The 22,567-nt window shown below is 32.3% G+C and overlaps 1 long non-coding RNA gene across 2 annotated transcripts in view; it reads right to left on the bottom strand.

Annotated features, from left to right (window-relative positions):
* The window catches only part of LOC119472548, a 53,202-nt gene that overhangs the window by 22,247 nt on the left and 8,388 nt on the right, over positions 1–22,567 (bottom strand). Inside the window, exon 3 of one of the 2 annotated variants that reach the window (XR_005201695.1) lies at positions 7,547–7,648. This is a non-coding gene — a long non-coding RNA (uncharacterized LOC119472548). Of the gene's footprint in view, positions 1–54; positions 7,649–22,567 lie in introns of those variants that run through there. The other variant, XR_005201694.1, reaches the window with a different exon arrangement.

The following is a 22,567-nucleotide window of genomic DNA, read 5'->3' on the forward strand; positions in this document are numbered from 1 at the left end:
CTAGTTTTTGTATTTTTAGTAGAGATGGAGGGGAGTTTGCCATGTTGACCAGGCTGGTCTCGAAATCCTGTCCTCAAGTGATCTGCCATCCTCGGCCTCCCAAAGTGCTGGTATTACAGGCGTGAGCCACCACACCCGGCCTATAATGCACAGTATTAAAGCTTACTATTAAACTCTGGTAAATGTAAGAATTCTAACATTGTTCCAAAGAAATATTGGTATTTCTATATTACAGAAGCCCTAATTATATTTTGTTTATTTCTTTTTGTTTTTTAAATCCAACTGGATTTTATTTGACACAGAATACAATATGGCTACAGAAACAGCAAACTGAAAAAAAAAAGCAGAAAAAAACACAGTTCCATCTAATTTATAGTTAGGTAACAGCAGAGAAATATATTGTGTTTCAATAGTGAATAAATTGGTAAACTCATCATCTTTCTAGATTGTATAGCTTTAATATTTCTTATTTCCACTTTAAAAATTTTGATACACAGATTATCCTATACTAGATACGAAAAGTCAATAAATTTCATAATTAAATGATGACATTAAGTTTAAAAAATTATCTCCTATTAAAGTCATGTGAAAAATGGCATGTTCTCTACAAAAGATAGTTCTAAAGAACTTCTCCCAGAGTTCAGTTTCTCAGTAGATTAAACTCCTAACAGAGTAACCCTCCAGAAGGTAACAATTTTAAACTCTAGAAAAAATGCTACTATATTACAAAATAATACTACACAAAATTTTCATGCATGATATCCTGAAATATGTTTTCCGACTCTCTGTGAGGGCTACACTTGAGATGACCCAGATAAATATGTTTTCCTCTTTTAAAATATTATATTTTTAAGTGAGATATAGATGGAATCTCACTATGTTGGCCAGGCTAGTCTCGAATTCCTGGGCTCAAGCAATCCTCCCACCTTGGCCTCCCAAATGTTGGGATTATAGGTATGAGCTACCAGGCCTGGCACAGATATGTACTTTGAAGCAACTCTTATGAGTATTCTCAATGTTAGAAATATTTTTTAAAAGTCTTTAAAATGAACTAAAATTCCACTTTAAGAAGACCAGAAAAGACCAAAGTAAACCCAAAGTTAGTAGAAGGATGAAAATAATTAATATAAGAACAGAAATGGATGTAATAGAAAAAAGTTAGAAAAGCCAGAAGTTGGTTATTGGAAAATGCCAATAAAATTGTGAAGGATGACAACAACAAAGAAGCCAAAGAGAAAACAAACAATTAAATCTTAGCGTATCCATAGTAATAATTACATTAAATATTAGTGAATTAAGTGCTTCAATTAAAAGATAGCAATTAGTTCTATTCTGCTAAGTTCATCCACTTTATATTTTGTTCTTTAATTTTTCCATTCTAAAATTCCATTGATTATTGTTGTATATGTTTTCTCTGCTAAAATTTTCTATGTTTTTCTTCACTGTGATTACATTTCCTTCAAGTAGTTTAGCTAGTCATTTACCAAGCTTTTTAGACAGAATTTTAGTTTTTTTAAATTACTAGTGTTTTTATCTTTCTTCAATAGTTCACTAATATCTTCTCTACATAATCTTCATTGACATCTTGGGTTATGTATTTCATATGCTGTCCACAATAACATGTAAATATATAGGAGATTTTTTCAACATTTTTACACATAAAATGAGATCAAATATGAACACTTTGAAATTTTGTTTTACTTACTAAAATTACTTAGGGAACATTTATAAAGCCAGTGACATAGCACTTCTATCATTCTTTTGTATGGAGGCAATATTTCATGGTGTCAATTACATATTAAGACTTACTCAACAATTTTTTCTACTAGTATTATTTATCAAATATGTTACAAAATATTATGGGAGCTAAGAACTTTTAAGTATCATCTCATTTTTAACATTTTTTACTACTTCATTTTGAGTGTTTTATTTGTAACAGTGCAGAAAAGCATTTTGTTTTTTCGTTTAGTGTGATATTTCTGTCTTCTAATAAGAAAATCCAAATCTTTCATATATGGTGTGGTAACACCATCATTTTTATTTCTACCATCTTATTATATATTTACAAGTTTTTATGTGCATTGGTTTAACTTTAGTAAAATAATGGTTTGGTAGAATTATAATTGTTATATTCACCCCCTCATTGTTTGAAATCCCTTGCTCTACTGTAATGCTATTTGCTTTCACTTTTATTGCTCTCATAAATAAAGAACAAATCTCTTTATTACTACATACATACCAAATATCATTTCTTTCATAGTGCTTTCACTTCTGTTAACTCTGATTCACAGCAGGTCTTCAAATATCATTGTTTCATTCAATGACATTGTGTTATAACATTAATGAGAAATACAAAAAGGATTTCCACCCAGGGCACTACCTGTGTAGAGTTTACACATTCTCCCCATGTCTGTGTGAGTTTTCTCCCAGTTTTATCTCACATTCCAAAGACATACACGTTAAGATAATTAGCATGTCTAAATTGTCCCAGTCTGAATGAATATGGATATGGAAGTGAGTGTACCCCACAGTGGAACGGCATCCTGTCTACGTTTGGTTTCTATTTTGCACCCTGAGCTGCTGAGATGGTCTTCAGCCACCTGCAACCCTGGACTGGAATAAGGGAGTAGAAAATCAATAAATGAATGGATACAAATAATTGTAAAATTAAAAATCCATGAAATATACAATAATAATATAAATGCATAATAATCAACAATGCCGTAGGAGAGCACTCAGTGAACTGACCATATTTGTTATCCTTTTTGGACTTCCTGATAGGAGGAGGGGTTCCTTACAATTTTCATTTTGTAAATATTTATTCTTTGACTTAATTCACCACCACTATGGCTGCTATCACTCACTGAGTCACCAAATATTGGGTAAATAATTTTCTATTGTTGTTACTCATCTTTTTTAAATGTATGTATAGATCACAATTATTTCAGTGATTCACATTAGAAGGGTTTTGCATTTTTAGTTAAAAGTTTATTGATGTTCCTGTGACCAGAAATATGCTGTAGGAACTGAACTCTTGTTTACACCATTCACCTATGGTAAAGTGGTTTTAATATATGTAATTTTGCTTAAAATAGTTTCCAGGGACCTATGGATTACTCACTGCACATCAATTCAATTATATTCTTGGCCTCGTGTAGGGTAGAAAAAACAGTGGTCTTCAACCTGGCTTATGTCAACTTTTGCTCACATCTCCAAACATCTCTGCAGTCCAGAATCTTCCCAACATTTACAGCTTCCTGGTCTTTCACCATTCTCTAAGACACTTACCTGTAGTTTGTGACCTTGTGCTTTCCAGAGAAAGTCTTGCACTAGTGCTAAGAGATGGGCTTAATCTAACAACTCATCTCTTACACAGTAGGGATAAGCCTGAGAACCTCTTTGGAAGGAGGACACATTTGTTTCTCTGCCTTTCCAAAATTATGTATCCCAATTATATATTTGATTTTATATGCATTTGATTAAGTAATCTAACTGTATATGTATATGTATGCACACATAAATATAGTAATTTGACTATATATGATAAACACATATAAATATGTGTATAGTGATTTGACTAAGATGATTTTTAATTGGCAAGAAAATGAAGATTAGCCATTTCGCATAAACTGAAAAGCTAAATTGTCCATGTATCAATATTTAAGTTGATGTTACTCTACATAAATGCCTGGTTGCACAGTAGATATAACCCTATTTCATCATCATTAGCTTTTATGTCAATCTTTGTTATATGTATGACATTATGCATTGATATATGTCTAAACCAATCAGAAGTCTTATCTTTAAATGCACTCTGGGTTTACTATGTGAAATTAAATGTCCATTATTTACATGGATAGCCTAAGAATAATTCTCAAAGCATAATGCACCAAGGTGTAATATTTTATTATTCATCGGGAATAAAAAATTAGTTTATATTGTTGTTAAAATTTCCCATGAAACAAATTCATCATTGGAAAGAGTTGCTAACATCTTTATATTTAAAATAGAGTTTGATTTTTCCTGTTATATTGAGTTGAAAATGGTAACCCTTATGCCATGTCTCTATATTGAGAGAAAATTTGTTCTAAAACTATAAATTTGAATTTATAGAATTAGTTATGTAGTAAGCAGTTATTTAAATTTACAGATTTAGAACAAATTTTCACTCAATATAGAGACATCGCATATAGATTACCAATTTTAAACAAATTTAAACCTTTTATAATATTTAAAAGCATCTATTTAATTTTATTTTGCTAATATAGGAATATAAGAAGCAGATGATAAAGTTAGAATTATGAATTATGATTATATTTACATGTATTTTAATAATAAATGAAAAGTATAGAGGTAGAATATCCACTAAGTATGTCTTTTTTTAGTTATGAAGAGAGATAGAAATGTTACCTTTTGTTTTATTGTTGAGTTAGTTCATGTTTGAGAGTTAATTAATGCTTATAATTTATACGGAAGAGAAAGGTAAACATAGCAACATCTAGAGCACACCGAAGAACATGTTTTTCATGAAAGCACATTATATCTCACAGTAGTTAAAATCAGAAGGAAGAGAAGCTTTTCTAATATTGCTTCCAAATATTGATTTACATTTTAAATTACATGTTTATACTTTTATTATTTATTAGCCACAATAGGCAGTTAGGCAGCAAAGTAAAATATATTTCTTCTGTTTATAAGAGGTGGCCAGTCTGCTTCAGAAGGTAGACTCATAAATGCCACCTACAGGGCAATTCTACATAGAATATTCTGTGATTGCTGTACAGAAAGGACTCTGTTTGGGTATTAAATGACACTTATAAGTTTTTCCAGAAGAATTTTGAATAGGTAATTAAAGGAATCAACTATAGGCAGAGTAAAGTGCTTAGGCAAAGTTAGAAGGGCAAGAATATTCATGGTGTTTTGGAAAATGAGAAGAGGTTTGTGTAATTGCAGTATATCATGCCAAGAGTACATAGTGTGGGCTAAAACGTGTAGCTGAGCAGAAAGGCGTGACTCACCATAAGATAATTTTTGCATACTTTTAATGAAGAAAATTTCTCCTCAAGCTTCAAACACACATATGTATTTAATAAAATAAAATGTACTTGAAACATACACAGCCAATTGTGAAACCAAGAAAAAATGATCAGGTACCAGGAGAGAAAGAGCTGGGAAAATGGAAAGTGATATGGCTTGGCTGTGTCCCCACCCAAATCTCATCTTGAATTACAGTTCCCACAATTCCCTTGTGTTTTGGGAGGGACACACTGGGAGATAATTGAATTATGGGGGCAGTTTCCCACATACTGTTTGCATGGTAGTGAATAAGTCTCACAAGATCTGATGGTTTTACAAGGGGAAACCCATTTCACTTGGCTCCCTCTCTTCTCTTGTCTGCCTCCATGTGACAGATGCCTTTCACCTTCTGCATGAATGTGAGGATTCCCCACCCACATGGAACTGTTAGTTCATAAACCTATTTTTCTTCCCAGTCTCAGGTATGTCTTTATCAGCAGCATGAACATGATATAATACAGAAAGTAAGAGAATTAGCAGAGGCTGAACCTATAAGGTTACAGTGCCAGTGAAACTTGGCAAAGCCTCAGGTGCAAAGAGCTAGTGTTTTAAAGTCAAAAAGGGATCTAACATCATGCATGGCACAATTGAAACACTCATGCTTGCTTAAAGCTTGGATGTGTGTTGCAGTTGCAGTTATTACAAGCAGATAAATTAACTTAAAATAAGTTGAGAAATTGGAGAAACACAGAATCCTGGCAGTAGGACATAAACATAATCATATAGGAGTGATAAAAATGCCTCTAGAATACAGAAACCATTGTTCTTCTACAGAAAACAACCCCTCTGAAGATGAGCTCACAGCCAAAAATTCCAAACCACATAACAAAGCATAGCACAGATAAGGAACACTTTAGAAGAAAGAGAATAGTTCTCACATCAAGAACTAATATGATAAACAGCTTGAAAGATGAATTAAAGTAAGTACATTTTTACATGAAAAAAAAGAAATAGAAACCGAAAGTCAAAATCAAAAAACAAACTATGAAGAAACAGAAAGTAAATATTGCAAATAAAAGTCACTAATACTTTAAAAATCTTAACTAAGCCAGAGGTCCCCAACCCTGGGTACTGGTTCAGTTTGAGGCCTGTTAGGAACCGTGCCACATAGCAGGAGGTGAGCAGAAGGTGAGCAGGCAAAACTTCATTTGTATTTACAGTTGCTCCCCATCACATTACTGCCTGAACTCTGAATCCTGTCAGATCAGTAATGGCATTAGATTCTCACTGAAGCAGGAACCCTATTATGAACTGCGCACGCAGGGGATCTAGGTTGCCTGCTCCTTATGAGAATCGAATGCCTGATGGACTGTCACTGTTTCCCATCACCCCCAGATGGAACCATCACTACAGTATGGTGAGTTATACAATTATTTCACTATGTATTATAATGTAATAATAATACATATGAAGTGCACAACAAATGTAATGTGCTTGAATCATCCCCAAACTCCAGTCCATGGAAAAATTGTCTTCCATGAAACTGGTCTCTGGTGCCAAGGTGGGGGACTGCTGATCTAAGTAGCATATCAGATCCAGGGGAAGAGAGAATTAGCCTATCTGTATACAGTTTTGGGAATCACTCAGAACGCAACACAGATAGATATGAAAACTATAAAAGTATAGCAGAGACATGGTGGATAGATTTTTGAGGTCATTCACTCAAAAATTATAATCTACTGCATGCCATCCACTTTTCAAAGCATTTGAAATAAATCTGTGGGAAAAAAAAGTCTCATCTTTAAGAAGTTTACATCCTAGTCAGGCGTGAGAGTGGGATCAGGTCACAGTATAACATAAAGTGCTCTGGAAAGGTCTCACTGAGAAGAGGACATTTGAAAATTGGACAGACTAAGAAATTTGGTCAAATGGATAGTTATTAGACTTGTACTCTGAGCAGAAGGAAGAAATAGAGCAAATGTCCTATGTTGGGAACATACGCGGGCCCCACGAACAGCATGTTTGTCCAACAAGTAGAAAACAGGTATGATTAGAAAAATGTAAGAAATAGAGGTAGCAGATGTGTTAGATATCATAATATTTAAGAAATTATAAGAATAACAAATATATTCAATAATTTATGGAAGCATGTGTGAGTCTTAGCAAAGTAAGAAGAGCTCGGATATGATTTATGTTACAGGATCATTCTAGCTAATGTGCTGGGAATGGCCTGTTGGGGTGAGGAAAAGTGCACGCTTGAGATCTGTTATTAGGCTAGTGCAGTATTTCAATTCCCAAAGTAAGTAACAGAAAAAAAACCTGGAAGTAATTGTGTTCAAAGGAGTAACTACAAACACGGCAGAATTAAGAAAGACATGAGTCCTGAGACTGAGGCAGTATACTAAGTCAAGAATATCTCGCTATATACAAACATGTTCGCACATACACACATCTCACAACTAGACATATTATAGGGAAATTGAAGGAAGTCAATGAAAATGAGTGCAATTAAAAAGCAATCAGAACTTACCTATAAAAATGATAATTAGACTGAAGTGCATTGCTCATGAACAAAGGTAGAATTCAGAAGCCAATTTTGTAACATTTTCGAAGTTAACCATCATTTCAAATTCTGGTAATAGAAGAAGAGATCCTATCAGACTATACCTCTCTTTGATAACAATTGTAAACTGTGGACAAAATATTTTAAAACATAATGATTTGAAGTCACTGAAAAGGGACTAAACACTGCCAGAAAGTGGAGCTGATTTGACCTTTGCGAGGAGGAAGTAATCCTCAGTTAGCACTATATTTATATTGTTCAAAGAGTGTTCCTCAGTCTACATGGAGTGGGAAGTTAAACTCAAAAGGAAAACTCCAGTGTTTCTGACTTGAGGCATCAAAGAATTTGGAACTGCCAGAAGGGGGAAATGACATGAAAAGAGTATAGTTCAGGGAACAGAGGACAAAACCTGGCATATAAACTCCCCTCAATTTGAAGACTGATTCTTGAAATAAGAATAGGGCCTCTCAAGAAGCACAGTGAAAAGCCACTGAAAATATGAAAGACTGAAAAGCTAAGCAGACATTTCAGCTCCAGCTTTACTTTAAACATAATAAGTATACCTTATTGTTTAAGAGTTGGACTTTGTTTCCTAAAAACAGAAAATTAGTTATCATACAGTTTGTATTGATCAGGAAATAACTCTTCAAGGAGGAAGAAAGAGAATTATGAAAGTATAAAATGCATATATCATTTCAGTCAAATGCTGTACATTAAGTAAATATAAAAATTTGCAGAAATTTTTGCAGAAATTTCAAGAGAAGCTAGAGGAAATTTGAAGATTTGTGTATTAAAATCTTATAAAATCTTAAAAACCTCCTAATGCATTATTTTCATTTCCTCTGGAAACTATATAGCTGTATAACTTTGGGTATTACACATATAGCTATCTATTCTTTCTGTGTTTCTTTTGCAATATTTATGTCTCCATACTTCTTTGTTAACATATATTATTAGCAGGACTATGAGAATATAGAAATCCAGTTAACTGTATTAGGCTTTTCAATGCTTTTTGAATCTTACTGTTGCTGTATGAATCAGAAAAGTTAGAATAATATTAGCTACCATTTATTATTATGGTTTAAGTACTATACTAATTGAAGTTAAAAGAAAAGATTTAACTCACTAACCCTTAAAGGTATGTGCTAGTATGATCTCTTTTTATAGAAGATAAAACTGAAGCAAAGAGAGGATAAATAACTTACCTAAGTCCATGAAAAAAATTCAGAACCTATTCGTCTAGTTCTGTGACCTGCCTTTTTTTATCACTTTTCTATATTCCTTTTAGAAATTTAGAATTTACATCACTCAAAACCCAGATTTTACAGAGATCATATTTTACCAAAGAAATTATTCCATTTGCATTTTCTACTTAAAATACATATTATGGAGAATATTCTAGGGGGGGAAGGGTGAGGGACAATACTGATAAAGTCAAAAAGGCAGTCTCTGTGTATCTTTAACTGACAATAGTTTGATACAGTCTAGGATACATGTGTGTACAAAAGCACATGAAAATGCACATTAATTCACACAAACACAGCAGCATACAGAAGCTTAGTATTTTAGTCACTGATACCTCGATATTGTTCCCACAGAGTACTGTGGTCCTCTGTGTCTATCTTAGATATTCACTCAGTGCCAAATTTTCTGGGTGACATTTCTCTTCCCTGTATTTTTTTTTGTGATTTTTAATGTTGTTAGTTTGTTTATTGGTTTGCGATCCTAGAAAAGCTATCAGAAGAAGAGTTAGACAAGAAACAGAAAAGCCTTCACTGGGGGGGGGGGGGGGGGGGGGGCGGGGAAGAAGTCTTACTTTGATTCAAGTCAGTCTCTGATTAAATTAAGTCATCTGTAATACTAGTTTCCCAAGATAATGCAATACAGAAATTAAAAGATTATGGAAGAAAGTAACATAATCAAGATGTTTTAATGTCTTTACCATTTTTGTTTGCAATGTCAGTCGTTGAACCAAAAATTTAGTAACTTTTGGCAGACAAGGAAGAAAGAATGCATGACAAACTAAAAACAAAGAGAACTAACAAAAATTAGAAACATATTCATAAAAATTCTAGCTATATTAGAAGCTGACTTTATTACAAATTGAGTATTTAGAAATTGTATATATATTAGAAATCTATCTATCTATCTATCTATCTATCTATCTATTTATAAGAGATTGCATTGGATATTCTAGAGATTGCATTGGATATTCTAAATATTTCATGAATATTGCATTGGACATTCTAGATATCTTTGATGTATTAGAAATTGGCTTGAAAATAACTGTGTTTAACATACTTGAAGACTTAAAAGGCAAGATTGTAAATTTTGGCAGAGCACAGGATCTATAAAAAAGGATGGCAGAAGGTAGAGACAGAAGAAATAGTAAACAGATAATATTTGAAGATAGACAATGACTTATTTTTCCCAAAATTGAAGGAAAAAACTAGCTGCTGATTAAAGATGTATCATGAACTGCCATACAGAAAGACATTTTAAAAATCACATGTAGGAACATCATAGTTAACCTAAGGAAAACAAAATACAAGAAAACATTCTTAAAACAATTCAGAGAAAAGGAGATATATGATCATCTAAAGGAAAAAAATTGTTAAAAGAAAATTAATCTGATATAGCTAGAAAAATATCATAAATTATATACAATGACAAAACATTGAAATATTACCTCCAAGTTCGAGAATTAGACAAGAATGCAAGAGATCACATCTGTTCAGCATTGCCTTTGAGATCACATTCAGTACAAGAAGGAAAAATAAATCTTAAAGGCATAAAGTTTTAAAATAAACAATAAGCCTGCCAGTATTTGTAAACTAACAATTCATATTGTAGAAAATGTAAATGAATCTACAAAGAATTCAACAAGAATTACTGAACTCAAGTTTCATATGAAAAATCAATAATATTAATATATTCCAGTCAAAAATATAAAAAATACAGTTTGAAAATGCTAAAATAGCTTCAAAATAAATAAATATATAGGAATAAGTATGAAACATTATATACACTGTAAAATAATTAAAATATTAGTTGAAGAAATGTATTGTGTTCCTAAATTAAAAGAATAACATAAAAATATGAATGCTCTGAATAATATTGCCTAAGTTTTCTTCTAGAGTTTTTACAGTGTTAGGACTCATGTTTAAATCTTTAATTCATCTAGAATTAATTTTTGTATAAAGTGTAAGGAAGGGATCCAGTTTCAGCTTTCTACATATAGCTAGCCAATTTCCCCAATACCATTTATTTAATAAGAAATCTTTTCCCCATTGCTTGCTTTTGTCAGGTTTGCAAAGATCAAATGGTTGTAGTTGTGTGGTGTTGTTCTTTCTGAGGCCTTTGTTCTGTTCCATTGATTTATATCTCTGTTTTAGTACCAGTACCATGCTGTTTTGATTACAGTAGCCTTGTAACATGACTAAAACACCAAAAGCAATGGCAAAAAAGCCAAAAAAGACAAATGGGATCTAATTAAACTTAAGAGCTTCTGCACAGCAAAAGAAGCTATCAATAGAGTGAACCGGCAACCAACAGAATGGGAAAACATTTTTGCAATCTACCCATCTGACAAAGGGCTACTATCCAGAATCTATGGAGAACTTAAACAAATTTACAAGGAAAAAACAACCCCATTAAAACAAGTGGTCAAAGGCTATGAACCAAACACTTTTCAAAAGAAGATATTTATGCAGCCAACAAAAATGAAAAAAATCTCATCATCACTGATCATTAGAGACATGCAAATCAAAATCACATTGAGATACCACCTCACACCAGTTAGAATGGTGATCATTAAAAAATCAGGAGACAACAGATGCTGGAGAGGATGTTGAGAAATAGGAATGCTTTTACACTGTTGATTGGAGTGTAAATTAATTCAGCCACTGTTAAAGAAACTGTAGCAATTCCTCAAGGATCTAGAAATTGAAATACTATTTGACCCAGCAATCCCATTACTGGGTATATACCCAAAGGATTATAAGTTGTTCTGTTATAAAGACACATGCACACATATGTTTATTGCAGCACTGTTCACAATAGCAAAGAGTTGAAACCAACCCAAATGCCCATCAATGATAGACTGGATAAAGAAAATGTGGCACATGTACGCCATGGAATACTATGCAGCCATGAAAAAGGATGAGTTCATGTCCTTTGTAGGGACATGGATTAAACTGGAAACCTTCATTCTCAGCAAAATGACACAAGAACAGAAAACCAAACGCCACATGTTCTCACTCATAGGTGGGTGTTGAACAATGAGAACACATGGACACAGGGAGGGGAACATCACACAACAAGGCCTGAGGGGTGGGGGCTAGGGAACGAATAGCAGGGGGTGGAGATATAGGGGAGGGATAGCATTAGTAGAAACATCTAATGTAGATGATGAGGCAATGGATGCAGCAAACCACCACCATGGCACATGTATAGCTATGCAACAAACCTGCATGATCTGCACATGTACCCTAGAACTTAAAGTATAATAAATAAACAAACAAACAAATAAATAAATAAATAAATAAGGATGCTCTTAAATTCATCTAAAAATCCATTGCAATTTCATTTAAAATCTTATCAGGAATATGGAATAATATTTAGAAAGTAAATGGAAATCTAAAAGACATAAGCAAAACAGTCTTGTCAAAAAAGAACATAATGGACAATATATTCTACCATTTATCAAAATTGTTGTAAAGTTACAATGATTAAGGGAGTGTTGTTTTCCCACATGGATACACAATAGGCCAAAGCAGAGTTTTTAGAGGCAATTTATACATATATGGACATGTATTTAAGACAAAGGTGGCATTTTGGAGTATTGGGGAATGGAATTAATCCAGAATGAGATTATATTTTTAATAAGTGGGGAATGAGACAATATTTTTAATAAGTGATTCTGGATTAATTTCCATTAATGAAAACAGAATAATTAGCTTACATTGAAAGACTACAACAGAGTTTTGTTAACATAGTTTTTTAACCTCTATAAAGAGGATATTTGCAGCACATATATTAAAGAAGGGAGTGATATCTGGAAAACATTAATAACTTCTACATCTTAAGAAAATGAGGGACAACCTAAAACAAAAATGGACCAAAAAACTTGGATGGGCACTTTTCAAAAGAGGAACAATATACGAGTATTTACCCTGTAAAGATGTGGTTAATTTTAAATGCAAAACTATTGCTACAATGAGATATTCTTCACCAAAATGGCTGAGGTTTTTGTTTTATTTTTAGGACAATGCAAGGGTGTGGAGTCACTTACTTCTCAAGTGCTGCTGGTGAAAAAATAAAAATAAATCAGTACAAATACTTGGAAAAACCTTTGGCATTACCTAAAAAATATGAATATATGTAGCCCAGCATATATATACTCCTGTGAACATAACAGAAATACATATATATGTATACCAACTGTAATGTTCTGAAATGTTCATCACAATATTATAATAGCCAAAATTTAGAGAACCTCCAAATTTCCATTGAATGTAGAATGGATAAATTGTTATATTCAATAAAACAACATACAGTAATGTAAATAAAATAATGCTGTAGACATGTATAAATATCACATACATTCTTAACACAAATGTAATTTTAACTGAAAAACACATGAAAAATATATTGAGCAAAATTTAATTTTTGTAGAGCTAAAAAAATCTGTGGTTAGACATTACAATGATGACTCCTTTCAGAAAGGCAAGTGTAGAAACTGGAGTCTTCTTGAAGCAATGGGGAGTCTTCAGTGGTGCTGGAAATGTTGTTTATTGATGTAATGGTGGTTATGTGATTATGGTTACCATGTATGTTCAGTTTATGATTATTCATTGATGTGTGCACTTAGAACTCGATAACTTAATCGTCTGACCAATCAGTCCATCATTTAGCTCATTATGCCCTATATAACACTAGGAGTAAAAAGAAAACAAGTGAGGTATTGCTTATTTATTTCATTTCTGACCATTTAGCTCTTACCTCTCCATATTAAGAGTTGTTATAAAATCTATTAACTTTATTAACCAAATTTTGGGCACTGTGCTGAGTTATCAATTAGATGATAATTGTGATAAAGCCCAGTGTTTTTGTTTGTTTTGTTTTGTTTTGTTTTATTAAGACAGAGTCTGGCTCTGTTGCCCAGGCTGGAGTGCAGTGGTGCGACCTCAGCTCACAGCAACCTCTGCCTCCCAGGTTCAAGCAATTGTCCTACCTCAGCCTCCCAAGTAGCTGGGATTACAGGCACGCGTCACCACATTCAGCTAATTTTTATTTTATTTTATTTGTATTTTTAGTAGAGATCGGGTTTTTACCATGTTGGCCAGACTGGTCTCAAGCTCCTGACCTCAGGTGATCCACCTGCCTCAGCCTCCTAAAGTGCTGGGATTACAGGCAAGAGACAGCAGCCAGCCCTGCTTTTTCCATTAAGTCTAATTTGGATATAATTTTAAATGATTTCAGAGACACTGGCATGGGCCAGTTCTTTCTTTCTTTTAGGATATGTGAAGTTTTACTTATTTTATCTGTTTTTCCTGGTTTCCTAGGAACCTGCACTTACTCTGCCCTCTATTTTACTACTAGGAAGACTTTGCATAGACCAAGTTATATGACTGAAATTGTACCTCCGTATTTTAAGGCTAGAAGAATATGCTTAAAATGAATGTATCAACCCACAAATCTTTGTAAATAATTTTGTTTATTATGTTTTTAATTTATTTAAGTATTTTATAAAAATAAAGTCTTTTACAAATTATATTTATAGTTTCATTATTTTTTAGGGTTCAAGCATCTGAAACATAACCACCAAAGCAAGTCAAGTCTTTGAGCTCACTTAAACTAGTATCACAAGCAAAAATACTATTTTTTGTTTAGTAATTTTTTTTCATAACTCATAACATACTCAAATTATAAACAAGGGAGTATGCCTGAAATAAAGACAATGAAAAAGCAGCAGGTACAAAGAGAGATACAAAAAATAAAATCACACATGAGACTTCAATACGGTTTGCAAACAGATTTTTAAAACTTGATAAAAATTACTCCCCTAGAAATACAGCTACTTGGATACCAGTAAACAAATTCCTTTTTTTCTTGTTTGATTAAATATACCTATAGAAATTTAGTACTTCAAATATTAGACCGTTAGAATAAACTTGCCTTTTAACTTAAAAAAAGGCAAAAAACAGTTTTAGAAGTACAGTTGACTCTTGAACAGCATGGGTTTTAACTGCACAATACATGAATTTATTTAAATAGATACTTAGGCCCTCCTACATCCTCAACCAAATATGGATCAAAAATACAATATTGGCAGGATGGAGGACCAAAGTAGATTTGAAGGGCCAATTGAGGAACTAAAGTATGCGTGGATTTTGGTATCCATGGGAGGTCCTAAAAATAATCCCTCATAGACACTTAGGGACGACTGTAATAGAAACAAATGACTCATTTTAATAAAAATTCCTGTAATCATGAAAAAGAAAATAAATACAATAGAACTGACTATTAAATATAGGTTTATTAAAATTATTAGTTATGATTACATACCTAAATCAATAAAATAGCTAAATATAGAAATATAGAATTTCAGAGAATATTATGGAAGACTGTAGTAATAAATATTTCATTGAAATTGATTAGTAAAGTAAGTATGTACAACCAAATTTTTCCAAAAAATAAGTAAAGCATCATTAAATATCAATATCATGAAAATATGGAAAAAGGTTTATTTGAAAATTATTTTCCAGTGAACATGGAATCTATAAAGTTTCAGAAGTGAATATTTTTGTATACTTAGGTAATAGAAACATATGCAGAAATATATGCTGTGGGAACTCCCCATTTAACTTTGCAAAGAAACAAACTCTGATAGCCGAAGTTGATAAATATCAGAAAACATGAAAGTTTCTCATATTAAATAGATTCTTTTTTTGTTCTTTTACTCCAAGAAACATTGTTTTATTCTCCCCTACTTACTGGAATTCGCCAGTAAAAAAAGTTTGAAAAAGATGGAAATAAATCTAAATAAATAATGATTAATTCATATAATGAAATCACATGCAGAAATTAAACATTTCAAACAATAAGGCAAAGAGGGGCTTATGTTAAATTAAGTATTATTTAGTCTGAAGTTATCATACACTTAGTAACAAGATAGTAGTTCTACATGTATTACATTTATTCTTTATAACAATATTACTATTTAAGATTTATTTTTCCTATTTGAGTACTCAAGGAAAGATATATTAGATAACTCGACCAAGTTCTTTAAACTGGTAGATAGACAGCTCTTGGAGCTAGGCCAGATGGTCTCCAAAGGCATGATTAGCCTCATTGCTTTTATACTTTCATTTTTCTTATTAAATGGAATGATATAAAATAAATTATATTTATGAATAATCTCTACTATGTTGATTTTCCCCCTAAATACCCCCAACAAAATTAAAATTATGCACATTTATCACTGAGGTGTAGAATCACAGATTATTTTTTAAATTTATATATGCTTCTGTATTTGATGAATAAAATTACCTTTTAAAATATATATGCTTTTATAATTACAAAAATAATGTTTTTACTTCCATAGAGTGTCTTCAAGATATCAAATGCACACTCTCTCTCTCTTTCTCTTTCTCTTTCTTTATCTCTCTCTGACATGTACTAAACTTGAGTTGTCATTTTGGGGTTTTAAATGTTTTGGCTTAATTGTGAGTTAGTAGAGGAAATTTTTTAAAATTGCTCAATTCTATATCCTTAGAGCTCTAAAGAAAAAGAAAAAAAGAAAATCAAGGCTAATAAGAACTCATTTCATTGTTTGATAAATAGTAGAGTTTTAAAGGGTTCTAAAATTGAACCACCGAACATTTGAGCTACCAGAGACCTTGGAAGGTCATGAAGTTCACCTTCAGCAATGCTACAGAGACCAGGATAGCAATATCTCATGCATATTCTCCATTTGAATGCTTCCAGTAACAGACTGCTCATGATTATCTCAGAACATAGTCCATACTTATGATGAGCATTTATAATTTTGAAGAAGTTTCTCCTTATTCTGAGAAAACCTCCTCCCTTCTTTTATAAATCTGAGTATAATTGCTTTTCCAGAATCACAGTCTATCAAATTTTATTTAGATATTTAATGCCCCTTTCCTAAAATATTTTAGTGTTTAATGTCTTCAAAATATTCTCATTTGAAATGGCTTCCAGACCCTCAATATTCTGATCACTCATCCGGGAACATTTTTATGCACTTGTCAATGTCCTTCTCAACCGTGATGCCAAGAACTGAAAACGATACTCAAGATGATGTATGATTAATGCACAAAACAGTAGAACTAGTTCCTTTTTAAATTCTGAACACCACATTTCTATTAATAAAACCTAATAATGCATTAGCTGTCTTTTGACAGCCATGTCACAGTGTTGACTCTCAATGAAATTACAGTTATTATAACTTCTAGCTAGTTTACATATGAAAAGTGGTTAAATCAGACTTTATGAAGGCAGACATTTTAAGCTTAAGAAAAAAAATAGAATAATATGACAATTTCTCAGAAGCAGCCCAATCAACTGTGAGTAACCTCAGTGGTGTTACTTTAAAAAAAGAAAAGAGAAGAAAGTAACTTCAAAGATTACGCTAGATGTATCAGTCGCTTTTTCTTCACTTTACAGGGAGAACAGGTATATATAGACTTCTGGACAAGGTAACAATAGATGCATTTTCTCCTACTTTGAATAGTGTTAAGACGGTATATCATTATCACTCTTTATGTTTACTTTTTAACCTACCTGAGTCTTTAATTCTTTTGTAGAGAACTCACTTATCTACTCTGAAAATTTTTGTTTTTAACTGCTGTATTTAGATCACTCACATTTACAGTGCTTGTTAATAGAGTCAGATTAGTATCTACCATGTTATATTTGTTTTCTCTTTCCTGCATTTCTCATTCCTATTTTCAATCTTTTTCTTACCTAGTTTTAATTAAGAGTTTAATCTGACTTACTGGTATCTCTTCTCTTAGCCTGCCATTTATGGTTCTTTTAATTTTGTTTTCTCTTGAGTGTACAACATGCCTATTAAAAGAATTCGTCTGCCTTCAAATACGTTATATAACTTCGCATATAGGACAAGTAGCTCATAACAATTTATCTCCAATTTCTCCTTCCTACGCATTATTTCATTGTCATTATTTATCTATCCATACGATATAGTTACCCAATCTACTGTTCTTATTATTGCTTTAAGCAGTTATATTGTACATAAATTTAAATAAGAAAAGTAAAAAGAGTATGTTTTACCTTCATATTCTTCCTCCTCTAAAATTCTTCCTTTGTTGATAGGGATCCTAATTTCTGATCTGTATAATTTTCCTTCTCCCTGAGGTACTTCTTTTAACATTACTTGCAGAGCAAATATGCTAGTGACTAATTCCCCAAGTTTTGTTTGTATGAGGAAAGTCTTTCTTTTTTACTTCAGCAGGATAATTTCACAAGATATAGAATTCGAGATTTTTGTTGTTTTTATTTTGTTTATTTTCAACACTTTAATATTTCACTGTATTTATTTATCTTTTTTTAAAATGGTTTCTGAAGAGAAGTCTGATGTAATTATTGTATTTGTTCCTCTATAGACAAGATACTCTCTTCTTCCCTGACCACCTTCAAGTTTTCTCTTTCTCTTTGATTTCTGCAGCTTGAATATAACATGTCTAGGTGGAGTGTGTGTGTGTGTGTGTGTGTGTGTGTGTGTGTGTCTGTGTGTGTATGTATTTTGTATTTATTCTCTGTTGGAGCTTGTGAACCACACGAAGTCTGCATGTTCTGTTAATTCTAATTAACTTCAGTGAAAGTGATAAAAGTAGCCAACCCATAACATTTACTATGTGCTACCATGTGTTAGGCACTGATAGATGCAGATAGGTAGAGATACAGATAAAAATATAGGCGTAGATATTGATTTATAAATTGACATGTATTTGTACATATATATACACATCTGTATATGTATATAGCCTCTTTTAATCCTTACAATAACTCTTTTAGGAAGTTACTTACCTCTATTTCATAATTGTAGAAATGGAGGACTAACATAGTATAACATGTGCAAATTCACATAGCAGAGCCCAAATTCAAACCCAGGCAGTCAAGTTTTAGATTTTGTGCTGCATAGCCATTATATTTTATTGCCTATGTAACTAAATATGTTTTTAGCTCTGCACCAGAACTGGAAGCTGTGGCTGAGTACTATCCACAGATCAGCACCACAGAGAAATTTTTGTGAATATTGATGCAACTGAGATTACATTTAAAAACAGATCAATGTATAACGACGCTTCTATGGAAAAGCAGGGTAGCTGCAAATCCAAGGAAAGAGACTCTGATAGCAATTACCTGATACTCCCTAAAACAGCGAGTTAAGTTTAAGCTTTAGAGATCTTTGGAGACACCCGGTTTTCCTTGTCACAGGGAACTGATGAGATTTAGATCACCACCCATCAAGGCTTTATGATTCCCAGGTGTTGGTCTTCCACTGAGGGTCATCTTGAGCAGGGAGCACTCATGTCAAACCAAGAAAACAGAGACTAAGACATTTCTGTGATTCCAACCTCTTTCTTACTTCTCTCAGGCTCCTGAATCTCAGCAGTAATAAAGCAAGATTACTGTAAATATTACTTTTACATTTTTTCTCCAATAAATTTAAAGTATTCAAGGTACACAAATCTCCTATTCAACTATAAGCCAAACTTGGGCAAGCACAATCTGCCTTATGCAAGGAGTTGCTAAACGTGAAAACTCATTACTTTCAGTAGAAAATATGGCAGTTGACCCAAAGTGAAATTTCTAAATCAAAAATATATTTCTGAAATATAATTAATGCTAAAGAACATTTTAGAAAAGACCCATGCATATTATGAAAGTATTTTCTGTTAAAAATAAAAAATTGAGCTCATGTACTTAAAATCCATGTAAATGATCATATAAATTCAATAGGAAAAATTATTTATTTCAGCAGAAGACAGAGAATATCTTCTAAATATTGACATTTCAAGAAACTGGATATAAATGAAACCACAGTGAAATATGAAACAACCCAGCAAGGAGAATAAGAAACCTGCCTAAAAATGAGTTTTGAAAGTAAGGGTAAAATGCAAGGACATACCTAATGATTGTTCACAGTGTACCTTACATAAAATGCCAACTCAAGCTAAGGCCGTGTGTGTGGCAGAAACGCCAGGTGGGGGTTTGTGCTGCTAAAATTTAGGTTTTTGAAATCCAGGTTTTACTCCAGTACACTAATTCCTTAGAAGCAGGGCCTCTCCATCTCAGCATAATGCCACCCAGAGTATCTTTTCTTGACACTGGTAAATTTTTTTTTCTGCTATTTTCTAAGATCATGACAGAAGCTCATGTCCTTTAGAGCAGGGCTTGAGAAGTTGGATATTAAGTATATCTGTTTGAATCTGTTACATCTGAATTCATAACAATTGTTCCAAGCACTGGTTTGGATACACTCTGAATTCTACTATATGTAGTATTTACAGTTTGTGTTTACTATGAACAACATTGTGAGAAAATCTTCAGCCTTACCAAGGATGCTTCCTTTAAAGACAATTAGAGATGGATTTTTGCATTATTTAGTCTGATTTTCTATAGTACTTGAATGGTAAAATATTTTGCAAGTATTCTCTCTGTCTATGTATACCCCATCTTACTCAGTGCAGACTATAAAATCCATAAACAGATGAAAAATAGTTCAGTATTTTCTGTTGCTTGTGCAGGATTAAGATTGTCTGACAAAAACCACATCACTTCCAAATTCTTTACAATTATAGACCATTTTATAACAGAGAAAGTAGGTTGATTTGGTGGTTTAAAGAGAAAGCCTAATATGTGAAATCTTAACAAATATCTTTCTTTGAAAAAAACTTACACAAAGTTGTTAAAAATATTTCATAATATTCACATTTCAAAAATGCGACTTGAAAGTAATTGCACTCATATAAATTATATCAAATTAATTTAGAAATTAGAGAAAAATACTGAGAAAAGTGAGAAAAATCATAGCCATTTAAAAACATAATCACTGAGAAGAAAAACTCAATGGAATTATGCAAACAAAACGTTATAAAGGGAGTGAAGCTCTACATGGTAAGTTATTTCAGAATATAAACAAGAATGATAAGAAGATAGAAACTATGAGTATAAAAATTCTATGTACTTCCTATTCCTCAAAAAGAAAATATTCTAAAAAGGAATTATATACTCTCAAAAAAGCATTATAAATTTAAAATTTTTTAATTAAAATTTTAAAATTTAATTAAATGAAATAACTTAATAATTTTTATTAATTTATTTTAAAATTTTAATTAAAAAGTTGTTTTGGAAAAATAGAAGTGATAAATTGAATAACATAAAACTAGATTTGTTGAGTCATTGCTTTAATATGTTTATTAGTCTTAATAAAAGTGAACTAATAATGAAAAACAGTATTCTCAAGTAAATTCTCAGAGTTTTTCTGTCAAGATTATATGGCATGGTGTGTCTAATGAACTTATTAAAACACCTAGTACATAGTACTTTTTCAACAAGTGATAAATTATCTTACAGTAATTATTATAATCATTATTATTACTACAGGATTGTCAACCTTTACCTCAAGCCACGGACAAGGAGAAAATATATGTAATACATATGTCTGGAAAGGACTTACGCTCAGAATACATAAAGAACACTCACAAATCAATAATAAGCAAATAACCCATGTATAGTAAGTAAAAATACTTCTACAAACAATTCACAAATAAAGATGTATGAATGGCCAATAATCAAATTAAAAGATGTTGAGTATCATGAGCCATCAGAGAAATGCAAATTAGGACCACAAACACATGAAATACTTGCACTCAAGAATAGAAATAAACACTAACAACAACAAATGTTAGTAAGATTGTGGAATGACCTCTTATATTGATGATGAAAGGGTAAAATGGTATAATGAAATTTGAAATTTATTTTGCAATTTCTTATCAAATTAATCATGCATCTATTCTACAACCACACATTTCTATTACTAGTTACTTTTCCAAGGGAAATTAAGATGTATGCCTACAAAAGACTTATACAAATATGTTCATAGCAAATTCATTTACAAAGAAAAAACTGAAAATAACCCAGGGTTCAAGCAGCAACACATACACACAGTTTAGTATATTTGTTTAATATAATACTACTTAATGATTAAAAAGAAAGAAACATGCAACACTGATGAATTTCCAAAACATTCTAAGGAGAAGAAAAAGCTGGACACACAAAAAAATACATACTGTATAATCCTATATAGACATGAAGTTCCAGAACAAATCAGTGGTTGTACTGTGCAGGAAGGGGCATTAAGAAACTTCTGAGTTCTCGTGTTGCGTTTTTCAGCTCCATCAATTCACTTATATTCCTTTCTATTTTGTCCATTCTCATTAGCATTTCGTCAAATCTTTTTTCAAGGTTCTTAGTTTCTTTGCATTTGGTTAGAACATGTTCTTTAAGTTCACAGAAGTTTCTTACTACCCACCTTTTGAAGTCTGATTCTGTCATTTCATCACACTCGTTCTCCCCCCAACCTTATTCCCTTGCTGGTGAGGAGTTGTGATCCCTTGTAGGAGGAGAGGTGTTCTGGTTTCGGGTGTTTTCATCCTTTTTGTGCTGGTTTCTTCCCATCTTTAAGGATTTATCCACCTAAATCCTTAAAGATGGTAATTTACAGATTCAATGCTATCCCCATCAAGCTACCAATGACCTTCTTCACAGAACTGGAAAAAATCACCTTAAACTTCATATGGAACCAAAAGAGAGCCTGCATAGCCAAGTCAATTCTAAGCAAAAACAACAAAGCGGGAGGCATCACACTACCGGACTTCAAACTATACTACAAGGCTACAGTAATCAAAACAGCATGGTACTGGTACCAAAACA

The sequence above is a fragment of the Cebus imitator genome, unplaced genomic scaffold (assembly GCF_001604975.1).
Source record: "Cebus imitator isolate Cc_AM_T3 unplaced genomic scaffold, Cebus_imitator-1.0 Scaffold104, whole genome shotgun sequence".
Taxonomy (NCBI): domain Eukaryota; kingdom Metazoa; phylum Chordata; class Mammalia; order Primates; family Cebidae; genus Cebus; species Cebus imitator.